The 24151-nt window shown below is 32.6% G+C and overlaps 1 protein-coding gene and 1 non-coding gene across 2 annotated transcripts in view; both read left to right on the top strand.

Moving 5' to 3' along the window:
• The window catches only part of LINGO2 (leucine rich repeat and Ig domain containing 2), a 1160605-nt gene that overhangs the window by 835869 nt on the left and 300585 nt on the right, over positions 1 to 24151 (top strand). The window contains exon 6 of the mRNA XM_049771075.1: positions 8993 to 9151. The gene's annotated coding sequence lies outside the window, so the exon portion shown is untranslated. The remainder of the gene's footprint in view (positions 1 to 8992; positions 9152 to 24151) is intronic.
• On the top strand, positions 15282 to 15447 carry LOC126031581 (U1 spliceosomal RNA). The gene has a single exon (XR_007503419.1). It is a non-coding gene; the product is annotated as a U1 spliceosomal RNA (small nuclear RNA).

Raw genomic sequence — 24151 nt, 5'->3', positions numbered from 1 at the left:
CTTTCATGTGGCCTACCCATCTTTGGTCCCCTTCACCCATATCGTTCCCCAGCCCTGCCACTATTGCTACCTGAGCACAGAGCAAGGAGTAAGTCCTCTCTCAAAAGAAAATAGAGTATTTGATTTGGTTTTGGAGACATAGCTGGCTATGTTCAGGACATAGGAATAATTTCTGTTAGTGCTTGGTGAACAATATGTGATGCTATGAACTGAAGTGGAATTGGACACATGTGAGGCAACTGCCTTGATCCCCGTAGTGTATCTCTGCCAATACATTCAGTTTTTTGAACATTTTTTTTATTTTGGGTTTTTCAAAGTTTTGAATATTCTTTTTGTTTTTTCTGACTTATGGCCTGTTCACTCTCAGAACCAAGTTCTACATTTTAGGGTCTCAGGAGATAACTCTAAGAGGAAGACTCAGAATTTCAGAAAAGAAATATTATTGGAGTATGTATTGCTGCATAGGGTTTACTCCTACTCTAGACTCGAGCAGGGATCATTCCTGACAAATCTTGGAGTTCATATGTAGTGTTGGAGATTGAACCAGAGCTGGCCACATACAAGGCAGGTGCCCTTTCACCCAGAAAAGATCTCCTGTTGAAAAGCTTATTTCTTATTTTATTTAGTAATCGATAGAAAATCATATCATTATGCTGACAACCAAAGTTCTAGTACTATTATACTATGAAAGTGATCTCCATTACCCATCTTTCCACCTCCCTTCCCCTTTCTCTACAGTAATTGACATAATTTTCACAGATTCTGAGAGATCTTCATTATTTTCTTTCTGCCATTCTCCATTATAAATGGTCATAAATCAGTAAATTTGTTTGTCTTAGTCTGTAACATGATAAACAAAACCTAGAAAATAGTTATATTTATGAATATGAAATTAATGTAGTAAAATGAATGAATTAATTTAACTTTTTGGGGGTTATTTGTTGTCCATCATTCTCAATACATTGTTCTGAATATATAAATATTTTATCAATCTGAAGAGATCTTGACAACTTATTTTCAACATTTTATTTTAAATTCCTATTAGAATCAAAATAGACTCAAGTTACATTATAAGCATAAACTGGAAGTATTTTTAAACTGAATATTTTACCAACTAAATAACCATATATTGTAAGTTCAGTGAAATTTAAGATAGTGTGCTTTGGTTACACTTGATTCCAAAATCTGGCATGGCAACTGAAATAAAGTAATAAAGTAGTCAATAATGAATAAATGACTAATATGACTTTCTTTGTTCAGTTACAAATACTTAGGATAGAACTTTCAATAAATTTCAATCTTCTATATAATTAAAAAATAAAATATCACATTAAAATTGAAATCTGGCCAAGGTTGTGGTTCAGTGGGAAAATGTATACATTATAAGGTGAGATATAAATAGCATATTAAGTATATATATATGTGTGTATATATATATATGTGTAGATAGATAGATAGATAGATAGATAGATAGATAGATAGATAGATAGATAGATAGATAGATAGATAGATAGATATACTAACCAAATGCTTTATTGGCTTTTGTACCAATGAATGCTTGTTCCAAAACTAAAAAATGTCTGCCAAATTCATAGAGCTGAATCTGATGGTAGAAATTATAGGTATGTCTATTTGTAAAGCATATACATTTTTGTTGTTGTTGTTGTTGTTGTTGTTTTTCTTTTGTGCCTTTTTTTTTTTTGAGTTATTTGGGACATACCTGGTGACATCCAGGGTTTATTCCTAACTAAGCGCTCAGAAATTGCCTGCGGGGCGCCAAATGGGACTTCGGGAGATAGAACCGAGGTCCGTCCTAGGTTAGCTTGTGCAAGGCAAACGTCCTACCCTACCGCTTGAGTCACTGCTCTTTTGTGCTTTATAAAAAAATGTTTTGGTCATATAAACTATGCACTCCTGTCTCTTCTCGCAGGTATAAATTAGTTCTGACTGTTCTGGGCTGGGGTGATATATGCAGCAGATTGTCCCTGTACTATCTCTCCACACCAAAACACATCACTTATATTTTAATATATTATTATTATTATTAAGAAGTTTATCTAGATACACCATTTTATCCACTTATTCTTCACATTCTCTCTTATTTTCTTTTTTTTTTTTTTTTGGTTTTGAGGTCACATCTGGCATCGCTCAGGGGCTTCCCTGTCTATGCTCAGAAATTGCCCCTGGCAGGCTCAGGGGACCATGTGGGATACCAGGATTCGAACCACCGTCTTTATGCCTGCAAGGCAAATGCTCTACTGCTGTGCTATCTCTCCGGCCCCATTAAAATTTTGATGTATAGCATAACCAAGACTTTGGCTAGATTATCTGACTTAAAATCTACTAGAAGATACTTTCATTTTATTGTCAATCTTACTGGGTGCATCAGGCACTTGAGCCATAGTTTTTTATTCAAATTTTGATTTTTCAGAATTTGGAATTTGTTATACCTTAATTTTCTTAGAAAAATATAAAATATGCTTCCTATGAATACTTGGAGACTATGAAATAATATGCAAGTTAGACTGTTGTTAAAAAACAAAAGTAGGGACAGGAGAGATAGCATAGAGGTAAGGCATTTGCCTTGCATAGAGAAAGACGGTGGTTCAAATCCTGCCACCCAATATGCTCCCCCGAGTCTGCCTGCCAGGAGCGATTTCTGAGCATAGAGCCAGGAGTAACCCCTGAGCACTGCCGGCTGTGACCCAAAAACTAAAAAAAAAAAATAAAAAAGTAAATTTCTGAGTTGAAATTTTAGCTAAAATCGTAGAGAAATGAATCTTTTAGCCCATAGCCAAGCCCTCTTCATTTTCCATCACCAAAAGAGAAAAGCTTTTATTTCCTTTTGATATTATCCAATGTTCATAATGCAAAATGCGGTGATAAATAACACAAAGAACAACCTGTTTTTCTTGTCAAAATGTGTAGCAAATAGAAAGTGTCTTGATTTCTAGTCAGTCAAAACAACATAAAAAACCCTAACTAATCTAATCCCTAGTATATCTGTACTTATTACTATGTAACTGATGTTGAATTAAAATAGAACATGATGGTTAGAAAAAGGAAAGAATTAGAAATAAGGAAGAGAAATTAATAACCTGGTTGAATTGGAGGGGCAAATTACATGCAGAGCATTTATCATTTTATAAAAATATCATAAACCATGCAGTCAAGAAGTCTGTATTTAAGTCCTAATCATCTTTGTTCTGCTATGCTATCAAGTGGAAAGATGAACACAAAATATCTAGATATTGCTTTAAAACTGGTTCTATAACTCATTTTCATTTAATTGGTATGTTGTACAAATGGTTCAATTACTTCTATATTATCATGTTACTTTTTTGTTTTAGTTTATTACTAAAAAAGAGTTTGGGGATATGGCTTATTAGCTGCTTTATTTTAAGAAAATGCAAGTAAGTTTATGGTTTATTTTATTGGGCAAAGTTTTTATAAATAATCATTTGAGAATTAAGCATCTTTGAGCAAAGAGGGAAACAGAAAATTGTGCCTGAGTAAGCAATTACATAATTCTTTTAGGGGACTTCCTGCTGGGCCTATGAAATGAAAATAGTAAATGAATATCAAGCTTATAATTACTAACAACATATCAAATGGAATCAATAAAATACCAATGTGATTTTATATTTTAATATAATTTTTCTCATATTTTTCAAGCTTTTTCCTTGTTCCTATAAATGGTGCATATGTGTGGAGGTGGTGATATATGTTGCTTTCAAAAAATTAAATTTATTTAAAATTGAGTAGTAGAATTCTATTAAAATAAATGATTCCTGCGGCTGGAGAGATAGTGCAGCAGTAGGGCATTTGCCTTGTCCTTGGCTGATCCAGGATGGACCTCGGTTCAAACCCGTAGATGAAGAAGACCATTCTGTGTTTATCTCTCTCCTCTGACTTATTTCACTCAGCATAATAGATTCCATATACATCCATGTATAGGAAAATTTCAGCTATAATTTAAGCATGGAAGCTACAAAATTGTCCATATAAAGTTTCAGTCATAGAATGTACACAACTCTTCACCAGAGCACCCTTCCTGCCTTGAGTATCCCTGTTTCCTTCCCATCCACCTGTCCCTCTGGGACAGGAAATTTATTTCTGCTTCTCTCTCTCTCTCACTCTCTCTCTTTCCTTTTGACACTGTGGTTTGCTTTATGATATAGATTAACAGGATAACAGATGTATGCGACTTTATCTCTTTTGAGCACCCAGTTCTTGTCCAGAGTGGTAAGCCCAACTATCATTGTCAAAGTGGACCTTTCTTTATTATAACCAAATTTCCACTCTTTAAGACAAGCTTTTTACCATGGACTGGTCCTTTTGTCCTTCATCAATAATGTTTCTGGATATTATGACCATATTACATTTTATTTTTTCTTATATCCCACAAATGAGTGAGATTATTCTATATCTATCCTTCTCTCTCTGATTCATTTCACTCAGCATATTTATTTCCATGTCCATCCATGTATAAGCAAACTGCATGACTTCATTTTTTTCTTAAGGCTGATAATATTCTAATCAATGACTTATTTTATACTGTAGGCTAAATTTATTTCTGTATTCACTGATAAACATCAAAATTATTTGTGTCTGATCATATAGCAGTTTGATCAAAAAATACATCTAATTACTATGATTTAGTCTGTTTCTATTTTCCCTGGTTAAAAATACATGTCAACACATCAGAATAAATGAAATCAAAATATTTTAATCAAAAAATACATGTCTTTCATCTTGTATTTGAGTAATTTAATAACTGACACAAATTTTATGCTTAAGTAAATGGATAAATCTGCTAATGAATAAAGAAGTGGCCAACAATCAGTGTAAAACCTTTGTCATTAAAAGAAGACAACAATAACTGCCAATTAAAAGAGAAAAGCAATAGTATCACATTTGTTTGGTTTGATTTTAGCTTGGTTTGGGGTCACATCTAGCTATACTCAGAGCTTACTCGACTCTAATCAGGGATTATTCCTGGTGCTCAGGTACAGGAGCAGGTACAGGTGCCCTGGTACAAATAAGACAAGCACTTTGATCCCTTTACTGACTCTCTAGCCCCTCTATAACTTATTTTTATAATCTAAAAAATGGCTTGGTTATTTTAGGAAGCAAGTAATAATGCTGCTTTACTTACCTTTACTTTTAACAGTAAGTGGCAAGACTAATTTAAGAAGTTGCATTTGGACATAGGTGCTTATAAAGCTAGTAACATTCAACAATCCTTCACTTCAGAGTCATTTGTTAACTTGGAGATTACAAATATTTCCCTGGCATTTAGTTCACCATTGTACTCTTCTTTACAATGTTATGGGTGCTCACTTGGAGACCATAAATGAATACAACTCATGAAAAGGATTTGTTTATAAGAAATTTGATATAGTAATTTTCTGAGATTATTCAAAGAAGAAAAGAACAGATTAATTTTGTCTAAGCTAGAACCCAGAATAAATAAACATAAATGTTGAATAAAGTCTTAGTTTAGTGAATGTCAGATATAGATCAATATCCTAGAATATTTGTGTGTGTGTGTTTGTGGATGTATCTCACTTTACTTGTATTTAAGGTTTTTTGCACCAACATAACTTCTGTGTCTTGAATTTTAGAAAGACCATTTTTGTGTATTTTTTTATCATGTACATACTTTTAAGAAAAATATTAAATCGCCATCTCTTTTTTAAGGATTTGACTTTAAACTGTTTCTTTTCAGTTTAAAGTTATGTGCTTAACACCCTTCTTTGCCATCTTCCATTCTTGCTAAAATTGCAGAATTGTGCATCTCAAATCTTTCGAACAAAGTTGTCACATAGACTTCTTGGAATTTTCAAAGCTCATCACAGGTGCATAAGGGCATATCATTTTGTGGCTTGTTAAAACAGTTCTTGCACATATGCCCATGAATCCATACCACATAATCACTTGTATTAATTAACTGACAGTTTAAAGTAATCTCTAATCCATTTTTACAATATTTAAAATTAATAAAAACTAGTTTGTTTTATTTATATATTAAATAAACATGACCTTTGTAGATAAAATATGATAGTTATCAAGTCTAATATCACAATTAATAAACAGTAAACTAGTAATAAACCAATAAACAAGTATGTTTGTTGGTATATTGTGTTGTTTTTGAGTCACACTCATTTATAGGTGTTTCTCCTAGTTCTATAATCAGGGATCACACCTTGTGGTGTTAAGTGGCCATATGAGGTTCAGGAGATTGAAACAGGGTTGGTTACATACAAGGCAAGTACATGCAAGGCAAATTAACTTCTATTACTATCTCTCCTGTACTATGTATTTCTATAATTTCTATAAAATAGAGTCATTTGTATTGCATCCGGGCAATAGTATTTGTTAATTATGCATGCTTTTTTTCTTTCTGAAAGAAGCCAAGCACACTTAAGAACTTTAAGCAAAACATTTACTCAAAGAGCATAAATAATTAAATATTTTTATAATATCTTTATTTCAACATCTGATTACAAATATGATTTGATTAGGTTTCAGTCATATAAAGAACAGCCCCCTTTGCCAGTGCAACATTTCCACCACCAATGTCCCAAATCTCCCTCCATCCCACCCCACCCCCACCAGTACTCTAAGACAGGCATTCCAGGTCCCTCATTCATTCACATGGTTATGGTAGTTCTCTGTGTAATAATTTCTATAACTACACTCACCACTCTTTGTGGTGAGCTTCATGAAGTGAGCTGGAAATGCCAGCCCTCCTCTCATTGTCTCAGGGTTGTTGCAAAAATGACTGTTATTTTTCTTAAAACCCATAGATGAGTGAGACTATTCTGCGTCTCTCTTTCTCTCCCTCTGACTTATTCCACTCAGTATGATAGATTCCATGTACATCTATGTATAAGAAAATTTCATGATTTCATCTCTCCTGATGGCTGCATAATATGCCATTGTGTATATGTACCACAGTTTCTTTAGCCATTCATCTGTTGAAGGGCATCTTGGTTGTTTCCAGAGCCTGACTATTGTGAATAGTGCTGCAATAAATATAGGTGTGAGGAAGGGATATGTGTATTGTATTCTTGTGTTCTTAGGGTATATCCTAGGAGTGGAAAAGGTGGGTCGAATGGGAGCTCAATTTCCAGTTTTTGGAGAAATCTCCATATCGCCTTCCAGAGAGGTTGGACTACACAGGCATTCCCAACAGCAGTGGATAAGAGTTCCTTTCCACATCCCTGCCAGCACTGATTGTTCTCGTTCTTTGTGATGTGTGCCAATCTCTGTGGTGTGAGATGGTATCTCATCGTTGTTTTGATTTGCATCTCCCTGATGATTAGTGATGAGGAGCATTTTTTCATGTGCCTTTTGGCCATTTGTATTTCTTCTTTGTCAAAGTGTCTGTTCATTTCTTCTCCCCATTTTTTGATGGGATTAGATGTTTTTTCTTGTAAAGTTCTGTCAGTGCCCTGTATATTTTGGATATTAGCCCCTTATCTGATGGGTGTTGGGTGAATAGTTTCTCCCACTCGGTGGGTGACTCTTGTACCCTGGGCACTATTTCTTTTGAGGTGCAGAAGCTTCTCAGCTTAATATATTCCCATCTGTTGATCTCTGCTTCCACTTGTTTGGAAAGTGCAGTTTCCTCCTTGAAGATGCCTTTAGTCTCAATGTCATGGAGTGTTTTACCTACATGTTGTTCTATGTACTTTATGGTGTTAGGTCTGATATCAATGTCTTTAATCCATTTGGATTTTACCTTCATATATGATGTTAACTGGGGGTCTATGATCACTTTTTTGCAAGTGGCTAACCAGTTCTGCCAGCACCACTTCTTGAAGAGGTTTTCCCTGCTCCACTTAGGATTTCTTGCTCTTTTGTCAAAAATTAGGTGCTTGTATGTCTGGGGAACATTCTCTGAGAACTCAAGCTTATTCCACTGATCTGAAGGCCTGTCTTTATTCCAATACCAAGCTTTTTTGATAACTATTGCTTTGTAGTAAAGTATAAAGTTGGGGAAAATAATGCCTCCCATATTCCTTTTCCCTAGGAGTGCTTTAGCTATTCGAGGGTGTTCATTGTTCCAGGTGAACTTTATAAGTGTTTGATCCACTTCTTTGAAGAATGTCATGGGTATCTTTAGAGAGATCGCATTAAATCTGTATAATGCTTTGGGGAGTATTGCCATTTTAATGATGTTATTCCTGCCAATCCATGAGCAGGGTATGTGTTTCCATTTCTGTGTGTCCTCTCTTATTTCTGTGTGATAGGTAAAAATCTAGTTATTTTCTATATGGTTTACTGCCTGATGGTCTGTTAAGTGATATATGATTAACGGTGTTTGCTAAATTTGTAACACCTAAAATATGTCTCACAAAATTAATTGTTTCACTATAACACTATTATGAGATATTTCTATTTTTATTTGAGTTTATTTTAAGTAAAGATGGGTTTTTTGGGATATAAAGGAATAGGATATAAGTAGGTTAAGATATGTGCTTAGAAAGCAAACGGTCTTCTCCATAGTGGAGAGAGCCAATGTTAATATTTTTATACTGGCAATGATAACATTGACTTTAATATTAGAATTCACAAAGGAATTGACTTTATCTTGGCCTCATGTGGATTTGTCTGAAACTACTGATGGTTTTGTCCTTGTTGACCCTCAAAGACCAGTTACCCTAAAACTATTGAAAAATATTTTAATAATTAACTTTTTGTTTTCATAAAAGATGAATATAAAATATGTGAGTTTTAGTATCAGTAATGTTTAAACTGACAGCTTAGTAAATTATAACTTAAAGATAACACTTTGCATTCTTACAAGATAGCAGATAAACTTCATTTTTCATTAAATGTTTATCAGCCTCTTTAGAAGCATTTATAGTTGCTTACACAATCTTTTATGATTTCCTTATTGATTAAGTAGCGATGCCTTCTGGACCTAAGACATGGTTCACTATTTTTCAATTAAAATGAAGAAAAACCTTGTTCATTACAGGTTCATTTCAAGTTGTTGGCTTATGGAACTCTGAGAGATGCTGTTGTCCCTGACATGTTGGAATTATCATGATCAACTACCCAGTTTGGATTCTACCCTATGGCCAAGAGCTTTGCATGATAAACAGCAAGGGTTGGATTTTTAAACAGAGTAAACCAGGTAAGATTTGAGAAAGACATCTGATCATTTATCAAGCCATCCAAGGGCTTTAATGTGCTGCCAAGGCATCGTGCATAATATGTAGCTTTTCCATTTGTTTTCTAAGTCCACTGAAGCCTGATTGAATAATTATGCTCATTTAGATTCAGAACAATGTAAATAATATACTGGACTCTGTTTTTCTATCAAGAGAAAAGAAGAGTTAGTCTACATATAAAACAATCACATACACATGGAATATTATGTAATATAATAGTAAAGTACACAAAATAAACAAATTTTTACTTGCTACTCTGTGGTGTAGAGTAACATTTTTACCTTTAGTATGTGATTCATAAAATGTTACATAAAATGTTCTCATTCATAACTCAAAAACTTATATTCTTTAAAGTTACTTCAATTTAGAAAATAGAACATTGTTCTACATTTTAATTTATTTTAAAATACTTTGAATGTTGTTTATCTTATTTAAAATGATGTATAATGACATGCTCTATTACTTTGAGTCCTAGGTTGCAGAACAAATATATTTTTCTTTTTTTCTTTTTATTTGGGGGGGGGTCACACCCAGCAGTGCTCAAGGGTTACTCCTGGGTCTATGCTCAGAAATCGCTCCTGGCAGGTTTGAGGGACCATATGAGATGCCAGGATTTGAACAACTGATGTTCTGCATGCAAGGCAAATGCCTTACCTCCATACTATCTCTCCGGCCCCTCATATATACTTTTTAAGTATCTTTCTTAACTGTTTATTGCATTGTATAGACTCTTACCATCACAGTTTGGCTAGCTCTTCCTGTAGAGCACTCTTTTTAATTATCCTCTAAAATATAATTTTATGTGTTATCAACAATTTCACAAAGAACTCATGAGTTGTTCTTTTTTTGCTTACATTGGGACTATTAAAACTTTTATAGCTTTTATGAATTTTGTTACCCCAAGTAAATATTTAAGTTAAATAATAAAAACAAAAATGTAAGTAAAATATCTCTGTTTATAAAAAAATATTATGAAACAATATTGCTTCTCCTTTAAACTTGCCACATGAATTACCTATATTTAGAAAAGTTTTGCCAATCTGTAAACAAAAACATTTAGGATGTTTCTGTAAAAAAAAAGATCAACCAAGTTTTCTGTTAAGTTAAAATTAGAACTGATAGTAATCAAGTTTTAATATTTTGAGTACAAATTTATGATGCAAAATTAATTTTATTTTTAATATGTCTTTAGGTAGTTTCAACAAAATTAGCTTTTTAATGTTATTTAATGTTAAAATATCAGACTTAGAAAAAAATAAAAAGAAGTGTAAAAGGTAACTAATTGTGAGAGCAGTAATTCTTGGCAAATATATTTTGTAAAACAAAAGTTCCTCTATTTGTAAGATACATGCTTTTATTTTTTATGACATACTTCTATAGAATACAACCAATATTCCTCATGGCTTACTCTTGGTGGGACTCGGGACCATAGAGGTTGCAGGGGATTGAATACAGGTCAACTTGTCAGACTATTGCAAAGCAAGACCCCTAGTCACTATACTATCACTTGGCTCTGATTTTTTCAATTTGTTTTTTTGGTTTTGGTCACACCCAGTGGCACTCAGGGGTTACTCCTGGCTCTGCACTCAGAAATCACCCCTGGCAGGCTAGGGGGACCATATGAGATGCCAGAATTCAAACCACTGTCACTCCTGAATCTGCTGTCTGCAAGACAAACACCTTACCACTGTGCTATTTTATCATACAGTACTGTGAAAATAATTAATATAGGATTAAATTATTAAAACTTTTAACCAAGCATTATAAATCAATTCTCTTTACACATAAGTTTGAAGTGAATCTGCTGATTAGGATGTACAGTAGGTATGATACACTACTTATAAAACATATAATTTTACAGAGTTCTCTAGTCAAAATATTTACCAGTAAATTGATATGTTTTCCTAGTGAAAGGTTAATATTTTAAAAAATGGACATAAAATTTATAAATTATGTATTTTAAATTTATTTTTGTTCTGTTATAAGAATGACAGTTACATTTTTATAGTTATGCATGTTATCTTCTTCATAAAGTCAGTGTCAAGGTTTTCCAATCCTTTTCCTCAGAAGTTTGTAATAAAATCATAAAGAGCTGTTCTATTTTCTACCTCAAAACAATTTTTCTTCTTTAAGGCATTTTTGAAGTAAAAGATTGCCTTGTTCAGGATTACATTCCCATATGTTTATACATAGAAGTGTACATAGAAGTCTAAAGACAGGATATAAAAGGTCATATTTTTCAAAGCACTTCTGATAATACGATGTCCTTTATAATGGGATATGTAGTCTCGAAGGTTGTTTATAAAAAATAATTAAGTAGCACCTGTGATCCTCTGTGCTCCACAAAGGACAGAGTATCTACAAATATGTAGGTTTATTCTACTATTCTTATTCTGAAAAATGACAATAATATATTTAGAATTTAGTGATAGTGTTTTAAAAGTTTATCATGCTGGATAAAAACTGGGTATTGAAGAGAGATAAATTGATAAATACAGTAACCCTTCATTAACAATAGGGAAAACTACAGTGTCTAAAATATAAAGTAAGGAGGGAGAAAAAGAGTTAAACAAAGAGAAATAAAATGCATACCCCATAAGTAGATGTGAGGGGAAGTGTGGGAGAGAAACGAGGAACATTGGTATTTGGAAATATGCACTTACATCGTAAGACTAACATAGATCATGAACAACTTTTCTAACCAGTGTTTAAATAACAGGTGAAAAATATAAATATTCATGTTGAAAATTTCGGGGACCACACCCAGTGGTATTCAGGGGTTACTCCTGGCTCTTGTTTAGAAATCGCTCCTGGCTTGGGGAACCATATGGATGCCTGGGAATTGAACCGGGTCTGTCCTGGGTCAGCTGTGTGCAAGGCAAACGTCCTACCACTGTGCTACCACTCCAGCCCTGCATGTAAAAAAATTTTTAAAAGTCAATTTTGGGGGGTTTTGTAGTAATTTGTTCTCTAACCATTTTTTGAGAGGCTAAGCAAATATAAAATAATATGTGAATGGATACAAATTAACAGTCTACCCTGCTGTGGTCTCAAGAAGTTCACACACATCAAATAAAATTGACATGTAAACAGGCCATTTCACAAAACAAAATAAAATTTTAATGATATATTTTAAGCAAATTTCTCTAAAACTAAGATGTGAGGCTGGAATGATAGCACAGTGGTAGGGCGTTTGTCTTGCACGTGGCAGATCCAGGACAGACCTTGGTTCAATCCCTGGTGTCCCATATGGTTCCCCCCCAAGCCAGGAGCAATTTCTGAGCACATAGCCAGGAGTAATCCCCGAGTGTCATGGAGTGTGGCCCAAAAAGCAATAAATAAATAAATAAATAAATAAATAAATAAATAAATAAATAAATAAGATGTACTTTTAAAAATGACAGGAGGGCCCAAAGAGATAATACAGTCAATTTAGCTACAGCCTAGCTTGCATGGATACTCCTGACCCAGTTTTATTCCCAGAACAATAAGTAGGTTCTCTGAGCATTGTGAGGAGTGATCCCTCAGCACAGAGCCTGGAATAATCTCTGAGTACTATTGGATGCCCAAAACAAACAAACAAAAAAAAAATAGTGTTATTAGAGTCTCTTTAAGGATTAAAAGTTTTGTCAGCTAAAAATGGGCAAGGATTCCACTGTATGAAAAATAGGTATGGAAATATTCTAGACTTAGAAAACAAACTGTCAGAGTCATCATGGTACAAAAATAAATTTTATTTATTTAAAAATGAATTTCAGGCATGGTATATAGGGAGAAATACAGTAATATTGGGTATAGAGGTAGGGGCTACATTGGAGTGTTTTGCAAGCACAGCTGTCATGTTATAAATATGAAAATAACATCGTTTCTATATTTTTAAATTCTGTAGAGGCAGTAGATATGTCACTAAAGGTATTTGCAGATAGAAAAAATAAATTAAGAGCATTTTAGAGTTTAGCAAAGAAAGGTAAAGTTTTCAGACTGCTGCCACATGGGTTCTAGGGAAAAGAGTTCCTACTCATCATCGATCTATTCATCTCTCTTAAATGCTGACTGAAAGTATGCCTGTCAGTGATCATCAATCAGCTTTTACCTAAGCACCTTTTTTGTTTTGTCTTATAAATAGCTTGACAAATTTTCATGTGAGGTATAAAAAGAATTTAACCTACATGTTTCTCATCACACACACACAAGTATACACACACACACACACACACACACACACACACACACACACACACAAAGACATCCGGCTCTTTCCCAGTATGTGCTTGAAATTAAATCTCACAACTTACCCAGAAATTTATGCTTCAATTAAAATGGGGGCAGCTGCTACACTACTTTATTTCCCTTTTGAGACTTTTATCTCTCAGGCTTTATCCTTCCCTTCATAGTTTTATCATCACATCAATCACTATGTTTCACTCCTCCTGAATGCCACATGCATTGCAGGCACATTTTTATGGCTAGAAAGCAAACTAAACCAACTTGGCATATACTGCTAACTTAAGTCCAATTAAGTTATTCTGCTGAAAGCATCACAGCCTTCCCATCACATTGCAGATTTGGTCAAAGTAGGAGGGAACCTTTTAAAGCTCAGGAAAATAACTGGGGAAAGAATTGTGAATACACCAAACCAGTGACAGTGAGTTCTAGCCCAACCTTTTGACACCATCTTTAACTAAAGCAGATTCAGACCTCTACTAGGAACATTACAAACAAAAATCTCCAACACCACTTTCTCTCCTAATAGTTCATTGAAAATCACCATTGCTTAAGATGTCTTGGTTGTATTCCAAGCTCAGTATCTTTTCTACACAATTAATTTATATAATTTCATAAAGGTCCATATAGTTTGAGGGAAAAAAAACAAGAAATATAGTCATAATTCACTAAAATATAATATTCTTGATTGCATGAAATTTGAATTTATCTAACAGTATATACTTCCACATTTATAAGCATATTCAATAACAATTAATTATTTTTAATTTATAATAATATAAATAAGTAGAATGGTTATCACATATATGTGCTTAGATATATCATCTTAGGTTTTAGGTTCACACTCGACTGTGCTCAGGGCTTAATCTTGATTTTGTGCTCAGAGATTACTCAGAGATTATATATGGTACTAGGGACTGAACCTACATCACTTACATGAAAGACAAATACCTTTTCTGCTGTACTATCTCTTCATCTCCCTACTTACATATTTAAAATTATATTTCTCTTGGGGCTGGAGAGATAGCATGGAGGTAAGGCTTTTGCCTTGCAATCAGAAGTTCGGTGGTTCGAATCCCGGCATCCTATATGGTCTCCAGAGCCTGCCAGAAGTGATTTCTGAGAGCCTGCCAGAAGTGATTTCTGAGCGTAGAACCAGGAGGAACCCCTGAGCGCTGCTGGGTGTGACACAAACACCACCCCCCAAATTATATTTCTCTCATTAATGGTGCAAGATAATATTTGCTTCGTATAGTGCTTTATTAGACCAAAGTTTTCTATCCTCTATTATGGAGTCTATGATTTAAATAATTCTATTTTATAGAAATACTTTTTTATAAATCACATTCTCACAAATAGTACCTATATATATGGATATGGAGTATAAAATATAAAAATTAACATCTGAAATAAAAATGTCTGAAGCTTTCATAATGTATTATTCTATTTCATAAGTTGGTACAAATTTTACATTTATATTTTTGTGTTTCTCAAGTGCCTTGGAGAAAGACATAAGAATTTTGAACTTTGAATACTATTGGGTATAGATATTTCTGGGTAGGAATGCTATAATCTAAGCAATGTACAATTTTCTACTTTGATGAGTCAAGCTATAGAAAATTGTGGCTGAAAATATATGATTACATTTATTGGTACTGTTGTCAAGAAAGACCTATGTTTGAATCCTTCTTCTGATGTTTGTGGATTATACTAAAATAGGCAAGTTATATGTCAATTCAGAGATATAATTCTGCAATAGGAACATAACAATATTAATTACCATGGTGAAAATGTATCAACTGAGATAATATATCTATATACATAAAACACAGAACAAAACATCTAAAGTATTATCAAAATATTATTTCTATACTTACCTGGCAGTGGAGATTCCATGATCAGGAAGGTGATTTCCCCAGGATGAGGCTCACTCATTGCACTCCAGATGTGCTGACCCCTGCGTTTTCTCCAAATGTGGGAAACTCGATTGTGTATAATTTATGATAGTGGGGTACTGCATTTGTGCTTTCCCCTGGTTAAAAAAAATCATTTTTGGTATGTATAGTCTATATGTGTGTTTTATCTTAGTTCTACTTGTTTTGGCCAAATGGCATATTTTATCTGCTTCTAATAAATAAATAATATATATTTAGCAGGGTACTTGCTATCTCTAAAACACTCAATAAATATTTGTGGATGGAACTATTATTACAATTATAATTAACTTTATAGACATTTTATTATTCAGTTGTTAGAAGAGACCTTGGTTTCTTTTCATTTTTATAAATAATTTTCTTTGTAGGACAGTGGCAGATATATATATTTTGGTTAGAGTTGTAATATCTATTTAAAAATCTACTATTGTTCATTATAATGAGTATTCCTGCTGCCTTGATATTGACGTAGAAAGCATTTCCTTTATAGCTAACTATTATCAAAATGTTTTATACCAAATTATAGTCCTCATAATCAATAAAACATATTAAAGTCCACTAAAAGAAAGTTAAACATGTCTTTATTGTACAGCATGAAGAAATCATCTTGATTCGTTGATATAGTTTGCTAACTTGTGAAATATAATTTGTAATCTATAATCTTTGAGACATTTTTAGAGAGGGCCCTGGCATTAACCAAGTAGTGTATATAATTATGTCTATAACCTTTTCTACAGTCATTTTACATGAGAGTTACTAATTTTGAAGTGAGCATATAGAATTAAGACTACATTTCAGAAAGTAAAATAATACTATTAAAATATTTTATTTTAATTAGGTACTATGACTTATACTAGTCTAATATTAATATGTTAGGGATACACTGTTGCCAAATATTACCCAGTGCCAAACTTCCAACACCCTCCACTACAGTCTTGTTTGTCCCCACTTTCTTAGTTTGCCCCCACCACCCTTAGGTAGACTCTATTCTATTGTAATTTCTCAGTATCTGTTATTAATGTATATAGCTTATCACTCTCTCTTATTATGTTTCCTTTGCTTCACTTATGAATTAGCTGGTTCAGAACGAATCACAAACTCACTGTACGTCATATAAAATCAAAAATAGGAGAAAAATGGGCTAAAGAAAACACATTTACATAAATTTCTGATTAGTTTTTTTTATTATCAGTTTGGAGTCACTGCAGTAATCTTTTTGTTTGTTTTTGTTTGTTTGGGGAACACATTCGGTGACGCTCAGGGGTTATTCCTGGCTATGCACTCAGAAATCGCTCTTGACTTTGGGGGATCATATGGGACACCGGGGACTGAACCCAGGTCCGTCCTGGGTCAGCCGTGTGCAAGGCAAACGCCGTACAGCTGTGCTATCACTTCAGCCCCTACTACAGCATTCTGAGTGGGGGAAGAATATATTTTTTTCAGCTGAAATGTAAGGGAGGTGATATAGACTAGAAAACTTTACTAGGAACTATACGAGTAAATCAAGCAGGATAATCAAAAGGATTCTGGGCTTTTGCAAAAGGCTATATGAAAGTGGACTCTGGGTTTTTGCAATAACCCAAGACTGAAAAGCTGCTCAGCTTCATTCAGTGGTTTATTAGTACCCTGAGTGAAATAGAGAGGAAGATAAAGATGAGAGTATAGGACTTCGAGGGTGTACTGTGATTAAATGTGTAGAACGGAGTTGTTTCTGTAAAGAGTTCAATGAAACAGCAAACAGAAACAAGCCAACTAACAATTAAAACGTATAGAAATTATTTTGGAAAAAGTGACAAGAAATTTCTCAGTGAGCAAATGAAAAATTTATTGAAAAGATTTATTCATTCTGAGGATAAGGGTTAGCTTGAAATTTAAAGTACTGATGCACACAGTCTTTACAAACATTTCTTGCCAAAAATGCATTAGGAAATAAATACCTGATTATGTGGATTATTTATACCAAAGCCATCGTTAAAGAAATAAAATAATAATTATCACCATAAATTGAATATCAGGATTAGCATCCTTTATATCAATTGTTCTACAATGTATGCAAAGTTATAAATATGATTTTTAAAAAATGAATAAAGTCTTTCACGAGCTCTTATAGTGAAATGTGTCAGAGTGAGCTTTATTCCAGACTTTCCCTTTATAACATCTTTAACTTTTCCACTATCTTTCTTTAGTTTTAATTTCTAAGTACTAATAGCTTAAACCCTAACCCATGATAGATGTAAAATTTTAATTTTTATATAATAATCATATGATAAAATTTAATATCTTGACGAATGTATTTTTACTTCTTATTGGATTTAGTTTGAGGTAGACAAATTAAGATTCCATCATTGCTAATGTTAAAATACGATTAATCCTAAACAAATTTTTGCTACTGATAAAGTCTAGAGCAAATCAATTTCCTTCCTCCAACCACAAAAGGAAAGCTAGGTAAGAATGCCATATGTAATATTGGTATTATGTCTTATATGAGCTTATTGGTATTAATGTCTTATGTGAACACATTTATAATTTGATTATTTACATAAATGAATAAAATCAAAACTAATTTGAAAATATTTATCTTTACATTATTTTCCCTCTAACAGAAAACACCTCAGTATTTTATTGCATTATTTCCAAATACATGTTTTGTAGAACACTGATTTCAAGATTTAAGTTTTATACTCAGAGTATTGTATTCCAATAAAATATATTTTATTTTATGTTAATTTCTGGCAAGACTGATTCAAAAAAAGTTTTGTTTGCCTACTAGATGGGTGATATTTTTTCCAAATAATTAGAGTGTTGTTAATAATCAGAGGTTTTAAGTCATCTTTTCCCATAGATCACAACTTGGGCATTAAAAATATAGACCTCACATAGAAATCTAGAAAGTAGATACCATTCTCTTTTTCCTCCATTTCTTTCTACCTTTCTTTTCTCTGCTCTCAAAACTATACTTATATATTTTTTTGTTTTGCTTGTGTTTCAATCAAAAAATGCAGTTATCTCTACTCTCTCTCTATATATATATATCCTTATCATTAGTAAGGTTAGAATTTTTTTCACATAAAAGAAAATTTTAGATATGTTTCAGCCCCTCATTTTGACCAGAAAGCCACTGTAAGTGTAATAGAACTCCAGTAAATTACCTATAGGTGAGGAATTATTTTTCAAAGCATAACTTAAACCACATTTTGTAGTAGGATTCTTTAGACATTTAATGTTCATTTTGATTGTTTAGTAAAAGTTAGATTTATCATATTAGCATTATTAGATTTTACTAAAAGTCTTTTAGTCAATGTCACTGAGTTTCATCTCATTTTCTGTCTGCTTTCACTTCTGTGTAGCTTAAATACAATCCCTAATCTTCTATATTAATTTTACTTTCCAAGAGTTTATGATGAACATGACAATCAATCAGAATGGGGTTGTAGTGACAACCATATAGTTTTCTTTATTCAGAAATTAAAATGTGCTGAAATTTGTTATTGACTTTATAATGACATCTTATAAATATTTTATCTTTAGCTAGAAAAGTGAAATATCTACCTGCACAAATCTGTCTTGATAAAATAAATTCTTTTCCATTAGAAATCATCTTTATTTCTTCTAATAATAATAATGATAATTCTTAATAAATATATTATGGTATTTGAGCAAATTTTCAACCTATTTGGTTCTCCCTAGATACAGCACCACACTTGTAAGTTGGATTTGGTGTTTTCTTTCCTAGATAACATTTTCTTTATAAAAAGCACTTGCTCCAGTTATCTTGAAATAATTATTCCTATTTTCAGTTTTGCCTTTCATCCATTTAATTACACTGCTAAAAGCAAATCTTTACATGCCACTTCCATATATTAAGGGTACAGCATTTAATGTTAATGTATCAAAGGAAAATGTTCAGTAACATGCTATACTTACATATTGAGTCCCATAAATCATATAATAGTAACAAAGACTCTTCTATATATGAGTCTTATATGATGTTTATCTTCTCCTGCTCTTTATACTTCTATTAGTCATTCTTATTTTCTTTGGGGGGGTCACACTCACTAATGCTCAGGTATTATTCTTGATTCTGCACTCAGGAATTACACCTGGCAGTGTCCTTGGGGACTGGATAGGATGCTGAAGAAACAAACCCAGGTATATGCAAAACAATTGCCTACTCACTGTACTATACATCAAGCCCCCATAGTCATAGTTATTTTTGACCCATGAGTGTTCATTCATCTCAAATGCTTTACTTACTAGAGTCTTCTAATTCAAGGACAAGTTATTATTCACTATTATTTTCCCAGAACATTTGTATTTCATTTAACTGGCTTGCATATATGAACATATGCCTTTTCTTGTTAATTATATTGTGAATAAATCACATAATTCTTCATGTATTTTGATAACTAAAATTCAAAGCATGTTTTCCTCTTTGTATATTAGTTGAAATGCAATTGTGCTGCAGAAGAAAAGAGCAGTAAGTTCTACAATTCTATTAAAAATGTTGTGGGCTGACAAATATGATGTAAAGTATTAGGACTTAAAAGTTTTATCTCCAGCACTTAAAATACTACAGATGGTATAAAATATGACAAAAATGTAATTTCATGAGTTTATAGTATTTATATGAGCAATTTAGATTGAAAACTAATTCTGATATAGATGTTTTAAGATTCTAAATATCTTTTCATGCTTTTTTTACTTGAAAATTAATTAAACACTCAGTCTCAGTAAATTTACTGCACTCTATCTTAGTTGGAGAAAATCATAATCAGAATAACGTATGTGACATTTTATTCTAGACTTCCAATATAAGAAACTCTTAAAAAGTTTTAAAAAACAAGTAAAAAGTAACCCTTCAAAATGTTACATAAATACAAGTTTAATACCATAGCACATTACTTAGATAAAGTCTACTTGATATTTTATCAGCACACACTTTTCTCTACAATGTAACTATATTCTGAAATTTGAGTAATAAAGATAATATTTAAAATAAATATCACAAAATATATATAATAACAGGTACAAATGAATATATGCTTTCTGTAACTGAATATCATACTCTAACTGAAAATAATTATATTATTATGAATTGGATATACAATGACTTAAATTAAAGAATTATAGTTTTCTTTAACTTATTGCTTGTAAATCTTAAGATCTGGAAGAGATATCCAAGAATTTTATGGACCAGAAGCTAACTTAAATTGGTACATAGCAAACACTTATTATACTATTATTAAAACCTCCAGGACATGTTTTTACAAGTTTAGTTATCTAGTATAATCTAAAATATTACAGTTATAGCACCATATCTAATATACTTTTAATATTTTTACTTGAAAAACGTTTTTTGGCGTGAGTTTGCAAAATAAAATTATGCTTCACTAACATGAATAGAAAGGGTAGTATTTGCTCTATCTGACCTTTTTCTTAATAACTAAATTCTTCAATTGAATCACTGTGAGATAGATAGAACCAAGATGTTCATTATTTTTATTTATTTGTTTATATTTTTTGTTTTCTGGGCCACACCAGTGATGCTCAGGGGTTACTCCTGGCTATTCGCTCAGAAATCGCTTTGGCTTGGGGACTGTATGGGACATGGGTGATTGAACCAAAGTTCTTCCTAGGTCAGTTCATGCAAGGCACATGCCCTACCACTGCACAACCACTCCAGGCCCAGTTGTTCATTATTGAGTTCCATTAATACCTTCTCCCCACAAAAAACAAACTCTTTCCTGAGAATGAAAGTAAATTACAACTTAATTTCATTTGTCCTAAGTTCTGTCCATCATTCACATTCACCCATGAGCTACATTTCAACCTTGTGAAATCAGTCCTTAAATTATTGTAGTTAATATGATGTAGTTACTACTAAAAGTAGAAACTTTTAAAAGTACTAAAAAATTCATATTTTAGAAAAGATTCATATTTTGGAAATAACTAGATTCTCAACTTTTGTCTTGATTTAATAAAAAAATTGTGTTAAGTACTTTTACTATTGCCAAGTTTAATATTATTGTATGTAGGTGAGTTGGTAGCAAGCCTCACTAACTTGCATTCTCTGTGAAATTAATCGAAAGGGTATTGGTTTAAATGAAGCTCTATAACTGGACAGTGAAGCTCCTTCAAATACTTGTGTTATAAAGATCAATAGGAATTTTGTTTTTTTTTTATGATGTGACATTTTTAAAATAATTTTTATTGTGACCAAAGTGAATTACAAATCTTTTAAGTAACATTTAAGGTACATTGAATCAAGGGCATTCTCACGACCAGTATTGTCTTCCCTCCCCACCTGTTCCCAGCATGCATCCCATATTCCCCTCCTTTGCCCCCAAGACTGCTAGTATAACTAGTCCCCTCTGTGTATAGCTTGTTGTAGATTTGGTATCTATTCTGTTGTTGTTGACTTTGGATTTGGTGTTAAGTCTGATCATTTTTTTTTATTTCTACTCACTATTCATATGGTTGTTTGATCTTGGTATCATTCATTTCCCCTCTCAATTTATGAGGCAGAACAAGATGATTCAAGTTATGTGGTTCTGTTTGAAAAAAAGAGAAAAAAAACAGCCTGGAGAGATAGCATGAGGTAGGGCATTTGCCTTGCATGCAGAAGGACAGTGATTTGAATCCGGAATCCCATACGGTCCCCCAAACCTTCCAGGAGCGATTTCTGAGCTTAGAGCCAGGAGTACTGAGCCTGAGCACTGCCGGGTGTGACCTCCCCCTCCAAAAAAAAAAAAAAAAAAAAAAGAAAAAAAGGAAAGAAAAACACCAAATGCAAACCAAAAACTGGGAGGAGTCTATCTAGAGGTTATAAATATCAATTTAAAAGAAAAAAGGGAAAAGAAGAAGAAAACCATAACAAAAAACACAAAAAGCACACAAAATATACAAAAACAAAAATGACACAAAAAACAAAACAACAAAAATAACAAAATATCAAACAAAAAAAGAAACTAGCAACTGCAATAAAGAAAACAAAGCAATAAAGACCAAACAATAACCATGAGCATGAAATAAAAAGAATAAAGTAAATTGTGCTTTTTTTTTTTTTTTTTACATAGGCACAGTAAATATTGGGGAGATTAGAAAGCGAATTCCTTTGGCCTAAGAGATACAGGGTTTCTCTGTCCTTGAAGCATGCTGTCATTGGAATAACTACAGGCTCTGTACAGGCACTTTTTCACAACCCGGTCTTTTTATACAGCCAGGAAACTTTTCGCTCATTTGTTGATGATAAAATCAGGCCAGTTACAGGTTCAAAGAAGCATTTTCCACATTCGGACACTACGTAATTGGAGTTTTAACGTGTCAGAAAGGCCTTTGGGATCTTTTTTTTTTTTTTTTTGGAAGAAAGTCTTTCCTAAATAAGAATCAATTGTTTCTCAGTTTATAGAAATGAATGTGTATGTCTACCATACTTACACAAAAATAGTCTGGTTAAATAGATATTAGATTATATTTGTAATGGCACTCTTCCACGGTACCTGGGAGCCCCAACATTGTCCCCCAATACAGTAGACATTATACTTTTTAAGATCAGCCCTGCTTTTTACTATTGTAATGCAGTCTTTACACCTAAACAGTTTCTTACTAGTGGGAGATGCATTATAAGGCCAGGTTTCTAATATACACCTCTCTGTATTTATGAATAAAGGAATTAATAAAAGAACAACTGCAGCTAGGATATATTAGTATATAAAATGATTAAAATGTCAATCAATATTTTTGATGATCAAGAGAGAATATACTCCAGTACCTGACAAAAAATTAAAATTTATGTTTAAAATAATGAAAATAATTCTTACCAGAATTTTAAGTTATTCTATTAATATTATAATATAATATTGTATACCAACTAGCATAAGTTTAGATCATTTTCTTTTGTTGTGTTTTTCTTGTTTTTGAACAATATCCAGCAAAGCTCAAGATTACTCCTGGCTCTATGCTCAGAAATCACTTCTGGCAGGCTCGGGGAAACATATGGGATGATGGAGATCAAATTGGGGTAGACTGCTGCAAGGCAAAATTCTCACCCACTGTTCATCACTCTGGCCCAAGTCACTGATGTTTTTAAACTTCATTATGTATTGCCGACATGGCAGCATTCACCTGATGTTTTTTCAGTAAATTCCCTATATTTAAAAAGAAATTAATACAACTACTTTTCAGAGTTAGAAGGTCTGGTTAAAATTTTTATTTGATTAAAACATCTTTTAAAGGATTTTTAAAAGAATTTTAACAGTAGTGATTTTTATTTAACCTCTCTTCTTCATAGAGAAAAAAAGAGGAGAAATAATTGCTAGAAATTTTAGATGTAAAAAAATAGTCACTGTGTTTTAATATTCTGATTGAGTTAATTTAAGCTTTACCTACTCCCTCCATTAGGCAAGTGACTTTTATGTGAATAAATATTTTGCATTTTTCTAGTAAAAATATCACTATAGTAAATTGGGCACATTATGTCTTTTCATTTTACTTTGCTTGTATTGTTCAAGTAGAATAGCTTCTTTTGTTCTTTATGGCATGGACAAGGACACCAAGAATTTTACTACCGCATACAGAATGATCTGCCCCTAAGCATTAGCAAACATTCAGGTCACTCTGATACCTAAGCAATATTCAAGAATTAAAGGGAGGTTCTCTTAGTCTGAGTTAAACTTGAAAGTAAGTATATATAAATAAAGTAACACAAAGGGACCTTCACGTAATCTAATATTTGTATCAACATTTATTTCCAAGAAACAAATTTATAGCCATCTAAAATTTCTTTATGACTTTGCATGATTATAT

This window comes from Suncus etruscus, chromosome 1 (assembly GCF_024139225.1).
Source record: "Suncus etruscus isolate mSunEtr1 chromosome 1, mSunEtr1.pri.cur, whole genome shotgun sequence".
NCBI lineage: Eukaryota > Metazoa > Chordata > Mammalia > Eulipotyphla > Soricidae > Suncus > Suncus etruscus.
Note: the sequence above shows the minus strand (reverse complement) of the source record. Positions and strands in the feature narration are given on the sequence as shown.